This window comes from Clarias gariepinus, chromosome 23 (assembly GCF_024256425.1).
Source record: "Clarias gariepinus isolate MV-2021 ecotype Netherlands chromosome 23, CGAR_prim_01v2, whole genome shotgun sequence".
NCBI classification, from domain to species: Eukaryota; Metazoa; Chordata; class Actinopteri; order Siluriformes; family Clariidae; genus Clarias; species Clarias gariepinus.
The window spans coordinates 16699527-16706634 of record NC_071122.1 but is presented as its reverse complement, the minus strand read 5'-3'; the positions used below and the strand labels follow the sequence as shown (position 1 = coordinate 16706634).

General features: G+C 33.4%; 1 long non-coding RNA gene across 1 annotated transcript; it reads right to left on the bottom strand.

Annotated features, from left to right (window-relative positions):
* Window positions 1-1926: 1926 nt before the first annotated feature.
* LOC128511011 (uncharacterized) lies at window positions 1927-5421 on the bottom strand. The gene is made up of 4 exons (XR_008356149.1): window positions 5383-5421; window positions 2675-2716; window positions 2382-2474; window positions 1927-2099 (listed from the first exon to the last, which is right to left on the bottom strand). It is a non-coding gene; the product is annotated as an uncharacterized LOC128511011 (long non-coding RNA).
* Window positions 5422-7108: the final 1687 nt, after the last annotated feature.

The following is a 7108-nucleotide window of genomic DNA, read 5'->3' as shown; positions in this document are numbered from 1 at the left end:
CCTATGAGGATATGGTGAAGACTGACACATGCTTCCTTTAAGACATGAAGCCAGATAGCCACATGCAACCATCTTGCACCACAGAGTGGCGCAACACAGGGAGGAAGAAAAGTGCCATCCGCCATCTAACAAATGCATGACCTCACAGATGCCCTAATAACCTGGTAAACAATATGCCATCCCACCCTTTCAGACAGCAGTGTCAATTTTTCTCCCTCAGGTCTTAGTCATAGAGGGCATTTGCATTGCCAGGCTTCAAACTCGGAGTCTGACCCACATCCAGCACAATACATGTTTTTAATTTAGAATTGTTGGAACAATTTCCACAACAAAAAAAAATAATACATACCAAAAATGCCTACCTGACGATGTTGACACACATCTGACATCATAACAGAAATTCTGTTTGTTTGTTTGTTTGTTTGTTTGTTTGTTTGTTCGTTTGTTTGGAAAGTCTTTTCACAGGTAGTAACCTACTGTACAATTAGTAGCTTTTGTGTCATACTATTGGCATGTCACAGGCATACATCACCGACTGTAACAGTAGCCAGCTGCATTGTCAACTTTTACATCACACTGTGTTCGTGTCACAGGCATTCCTCACTGATTGTAACAGCAGGCAGCCTCGTCTGCTCAGGACTACTGAAACCCTGGATTAGACTGGACTACGACGACAGCACATATGACAGGCAGACGTAAGGGCTGCCGAAACATTGGAGTAGCGTGAGGAGCGGCAGCTAGTTGATTGCACACTATATTTGCAGGTAATGGTCGGGATCTGCATGTGGCGGAGCCACGGGTAAACATCATGTACGCGGGTGGAGCCGCAAATAACCTTTAGATCTTTGAAAGATATCAACGGTTTTATTGATACAAAACTATTAAAATTTGTGCAGCGTTTTTATTTTCAAAACATTTTGCCTAGGCAGATTGCCTATGTTTTAATTTTTTTTTTTTTAAGTCTGACGGTGTTGACAGAAGCTCAATAAATAAACAATTTTTAACAGCCATTAAAATGTACTTATTTTCTTGGCACACAATGAGTGATTGTTTTTTTACAGATTTTACTCAGTTTTTTTATCTTATAATATTTGTGCAATAACATCTCTTTTTTTCCTAACTGTACAGTATTATATTACCTACACTGTAAAAAAAATCCCGTAGTTTTTACGGAAAAAAACTGGCAGCTGGGGTTACCAGAACAATTCCGTAAAATATACAGCAAAACAGTAATTGCTTTTACTGCATAACATGTATTTTTTACAGTTTAAACCAGTAAATATAACAGAAGTCTAGTGTGTTATATGCTGGTTTAAACTGTAAAATGTACATGTTATGCAGTAAAAGCAATTACTGTTTTGCTGTATATTTTACGGAATTGTTCTGGTAACCCCAGCTGCCAGTTTTTTTCCGTAAAAACTACGGGATTTTTTTTACAGTGTTGTAAAGCCGATCATCTCCTATCCTAAACCTTTTCGAGATGTCTGCAGCGAGCATGTATTTTGACATGACAAGCCATGCAAATATGTTCACAACGTGCGATTAAGAAATTGAGAATATTATGGTCCAACAATACAAAAGACATACTGCACACAAAATGCAACATATTCTAACGTTTTTCCCCCAACTGTAACACATTTAAAGAGGGGGAAAAAGTGTGTGTTTGACAAAAAAAAAAAAAAAAAAAAAAAAAAAAACATTAAAACAGTATTCTGGACATGTTTTACATAAGAAAAAAATCATGTCACTCACAAAAAAATAGAAAACAAAAAAGGTTCTCACTGTATGAATCTTACACTCAGGTGCTTGATGTTGGTTTGTTTTTAAGCATCTGTACTTTTGGTGAAAGTCTGGTAGCATCCAGCTGGAGAAAGATCTTCTGCAGTACCTCAGAGAATATTTTCAGTTCCTGAGAATAACTGGAGACATTAAGACCGTACATGTAGTAGCGATGTCTCCCAAGTCATGAAGCACTTCAACACCCTCAATAACAATTCCAACATCAGCTGGAGAGGTAGTGGCATCACCTCCAACATTGATGCTGTAGATGCCAAATACAACATGTTCAAGATCCTCTCTGCAGCACAGCCATCTGTATTCTATTGATACACAAAAAGCAAAAATGAAAATCACTAGACTAATACAGAATTCCAAAGAGCCTGTTTGCATTGCATTTTTCCCGGTAGTTGTTTTTCTAGTCTTTAAATCACTAACATTTGGTCCACACTGATTTCTCACATTCTTTTCTCAAGTACACCTGTGATCTGATGCCATCTAATAGCAGCTTTAACTTATAATTTAAGAAGACTAAATGGATATTGTGATATTCTGAAGAGCCCAATGATACCATTACTTCTGCAGTAATCATTAGCATTACCTACCAGATATTCTTTGAAGAGACTGTCCGGTTCTTCATTTAAGTAGACACAAAGTGCCTTGATGAGGCACTCCCTCTTCTTCTCAACAGTTGCATTCTTAAAAAAAACAAAGAGAGAAAAAAAAAAAAAACTCAATATACTTAATACAATCCTATTGAGTGAGTTACATTTCACTATAAAATTAGGCACATGTCTAATGTCGTAAATAAAACTAAAAAAAGTAACAAGCTACTCAGAACTAACAAATGAAATGTCATGTGAGAAACAGGATTTCCATTAGTAGACGTAGATCTTACCTGTTGCGAGTAAAGCACACCTTTTATTAAGGACCAGAAAAACTGCAAAGAAAAAAAAAATTTATAAAGACATTAATATTTTAATTAGGTTAACATCAAGTATAAAAATTTGCCCACTATACACAAAAATATACTTTATTGCAAGACCATTTTCATATTGTACACCATTATTTTTGCATTTGTAAAAAAAAAAAAAACATGTAAAAACAGGCTAATGTTTAATTCATGGTATCTTAAAATTTGGTAATTATACCACCAGCCCTTTTATCAAACATCTTATTACAATGTTTTGTTCAAACCACAGATATAAGTTAAGATAACAATTATTACTATATATAATTATATACTTTTTGCCAAATAATGGAAATATATGCAGTGGACCTGTGACACACGAGGCTGAAGGTATCTCCTTATTCGCAGCTTCTGATTCGTTTGGCTTCTTATTGTGCAGCGTCTCACTCTGCGGCTGAAGTTAGCTCCTTATTCGCCTCGTTACTAACGGGAGTGTTCACGTTGGCGAAAGCTGCGCAGTTTAATCAATAAAACGTTATTTTAGCAGGTACCCAACTATATAGTAAAAGTGAAATTGTCCAAGCTCAGATTGATTTTACACTTTAAAAATTAAATGGAAATATGTCATTCTATTATGCACAATGGTGTGAATAAGAAGCCAGATTTCCAGGACCATTTTAGTAGCTTAAATCTCTCTGGGCCAGGCAAATATGAACCATACAACATCTAGCAGGTACCCAACTATATAGTAAAGGTGAAATTGTCCTGGCCCAGATTGATTTTACACTTTAAAAAGGATGGAAATATTTGACTATTTAATTGTATTATTAAAATCAACTTTTAAATTAAATATTCGTTTTATTTAATTTTATTCATTGTTTTTTTTTTTTTTTTTAAATGTTAGTGATTTTAATGTCAATTAAACTCTAGAACAGAATTTTCCAGTGTATCGAGCGCTCTGACTGATTAATGGATATGTATTAATTATTCAGCATTCACTATATTTTTACTATTTGCCTATCCCTTACTTGCTATATACACTCGCTTAATTATAAGTAGGAGAGTATGCTACTATTCAAACTAATAAATTTTAATTATTTTATACAGCACATTAATGATTGTAAAAATGTTGCACATAGCAATGATAACTAATAATAACATTCATTAAAAAAAATTACCCAAACAGGTATTAACAATACAGAGATGCACATTCAAAATGCAATGACAAACTATATGGGATTATCCTAAATTTTTTTACAGTAAACTAATTTAATTTTCATTGTATCTCTTACATTTTCCAAAAACACCAGCATGTCCTTCATTTTGGAGAAGACAAATAAAAAATTCACTAGAGTATCTTCTTTTTCATCTTCAACATTTTCTAGTGTCAAATTTACACAGGGCCGTGTCTGTTTCATCCTTGTTCATGTACAAGAGATCTCAATACATATACAGTGATTAACACAGTGATTAGTCTGTGCCATAGACTGAACAGTGTTTAAGGTTTTTGTAACAAACTAAAATACAGGCTATTTTATTCTCTTTTTTGCCATCAACATCAGCAGTAAACTAATCACTGTGTTAATCACTGTATATGTATTGAGATTAATATATTTTCAGATTTTAGAGTTACCTGGTGTATCAGTGCATTTTGGAAGCTGAGAGGTGGCGCAATGAAAATAAGCAGCTTTTCTGGTGGAAATGTTGCTTCACCTCTTGTACATGAACAAGGATGAAGCAGAGACGGCCCTGTGTAAATTTGACACACTAGAAAATGTTGGAGAAGATGAAAAAGAAGATATTCTAGTGAATTTTTCATTTGTCTTCTCCAAAATGAAGGACATGCCGGTGTTTTTGGAAAATGTAAGAGATATAATGAAAATTAAATTAGTTTACTGTAAAAAAAATTTAGGATAATCCCATATAGTTTGTCATTGCATTTTGGATGTGCATCTCTGTATTGTTAATACCTGTTTGGGTAATTTTTTAATGAATGTTATTATTAGTTATCATTGCTATGTGCAACATTTTTACAATCATTAATGTGCTGTATTAAATAATTAAAATTTTTCAGTTTGAATAGTAGCATACTCTCCTACTTATAATTAAGCGAGTGTATATAGCAAGTAAGAGATGGGCAAATAGTAAAAATATAGTGATTAATGGATATGTATTAATTATTCAGCAATCAGTCAGAGCGCTCGATACACTGGAAAACTCTGTTCTAAAGTTTGACATTAAAATCACTACCATTTAAAAAAAATGAAAAAATAAATAAAACGAATATTTAATTCAAAAGTCGATTTAATAATACAATTAAATAGTCAAATATTTCCACTCTTTTTAAAGTGTAAAATCAACCTGGGCTTGGACAATTTCACTTTTACTATATAGTTGGGTACCTGCTAGGTATGGTATAGTACATATTCGCTTGGCCAGAATGGATTAAGCTACCAAAATAACGTTTTATTGATTAAACTGCGCAGCGTTCGCCAACGTGAACACTCCCGTGAGTAACGAGGCGAATAACGAGCTAACTTCAGCCTCGTCTGTGACACGTGGCTAAATCCGTTAGCTTACTTCAGTCTAAAACACTAGCACTCTCTAAAACTACAGAAGCAGGTCAAAGTTAAATACTATATATATATATATATATATAAAAATATGTACTGGCGAAAAAAAATCTTATATCTTACCTTTTCGTGTGTTGACCTCCTCTGTTAAAACGGACAGAACAGCAAAGGGTAACGCGCGCGCGGGCAGAGAGTCAATTAACTCCAGCGCAGGTGTAGTTTGAATTGTCTCACTCTTCTGTTTCATTAGCGGTTCATGACAGCTGGGGTCTCGCTACTGCCCCCTGCTGTACTGTATGAAATGTTGACTTAACATGAATGGTTTGTGATTAGACAACGTATTAGGAATTTGTACGGTCAAGTTGACCGTAATTACAAAATTACTTTACCCTAAATCGAAAAAAAAAACACTTTACGTCAACAAATACGATTATTTTGAGTATATGAAAGTAATTATATTATGTAAAGTTCACAACCTGCCTTGTAATTGTTTTTGTGTTTACTGTTCTTTAAAACTTTACAATACAATATTTTATGATAACAACTAAGTATTCTTCAACTAAATTCTTTTCTAATTTGTACAGATTACAGAAATTCGAGGCAAAAATATGTTGAAACGCTTTTCTCCAGGATGTTTTTTTAGAGAGCATTGACTGAAATCAACACAAGCAGGTTTAATTTTTAACAAAAATAGTAACATCATGTTTATCTCATGGGTTTTACATGTGATCCCATGGGTTTCACACAAAAAATGTCCCAAAAACACATTTTTGCACATGTAAAAACATGTAAAATTCATGTATTTTCTGTAAGGGATAATACAGTATATTGTTGATTTTACTGCAATTAACCGTATTTTCATATGTTTTTAACTGTTAAATGTAAGGTATTACTCTGTTAAACTAATTACGGTTTTTAACTGTAAATTTTACGGTTATCGCATGTTTTGTGGAATACGGTTTTATTCTGTAGCATTTATACAGTATTTTACCGTTAAATTTACTGACATTTTTTACAGTGTAGTGCAATTTAATTTGATTGAAAGTGTAAATGCTGTAAATGCCCTACTGTGGGACAAAAAGAGGTATATCTTAATGGGGACACTTTATTAAATAGAATAAAAAAAATTGTAAGTAGAGTTGAAAAAAAAAGTATTTTGTTATGCTGAGTTGGTTCAGCTTATAAAATTGATCATAATCAAAACATGAATTATTTTTCAAGAAATGTTTTAAAGAAAAACACAATATTATATGCTAGATATGTTTTGTCCCAGTTCTTAAGAATGACTGATATTTTATATATTTACAAAAAAAAATGTAAATTGTTCTAGACTTATGAGTGTAGAAACACTCATAAGTTCTATTATCCTGCCAAAAGCAGGGCCAAGAAAAATCTGTTCTGTAATAAATAAAATAGACCACAGTATTCGGCACTAATATCATGACTACAAAAATCTTTTTTTCCAAATTACTTTTTTTTTTAACTCCATCAGCCCACCTACCCCTATTACTGCCCAGTGTCAAGGCAGTGTCATTTTACCCCTATTACTGCCCACCTACCCCTATTACTGCCCATGTGCACAAAGCTCTGCACTAGCCTGTTAATTAGGGTGTCTGTAAAATAACTAATGGGAGGACGATCCAAACACAAATTCCTGACAAGAAGCATATTTGTGTTTGTATATATATATATATATAATTAGAATAAACCCTAAACCATATAGATGGACATTGCCCACAGCATTGCCCACAGCAAACCAAAAAAAAGGTTATTAATCGATATGGATCAATTTCATTATTGCATTCATTATAAAGCCTCTATTTGGCTGTTCACTTTTGGTTGACAGCAC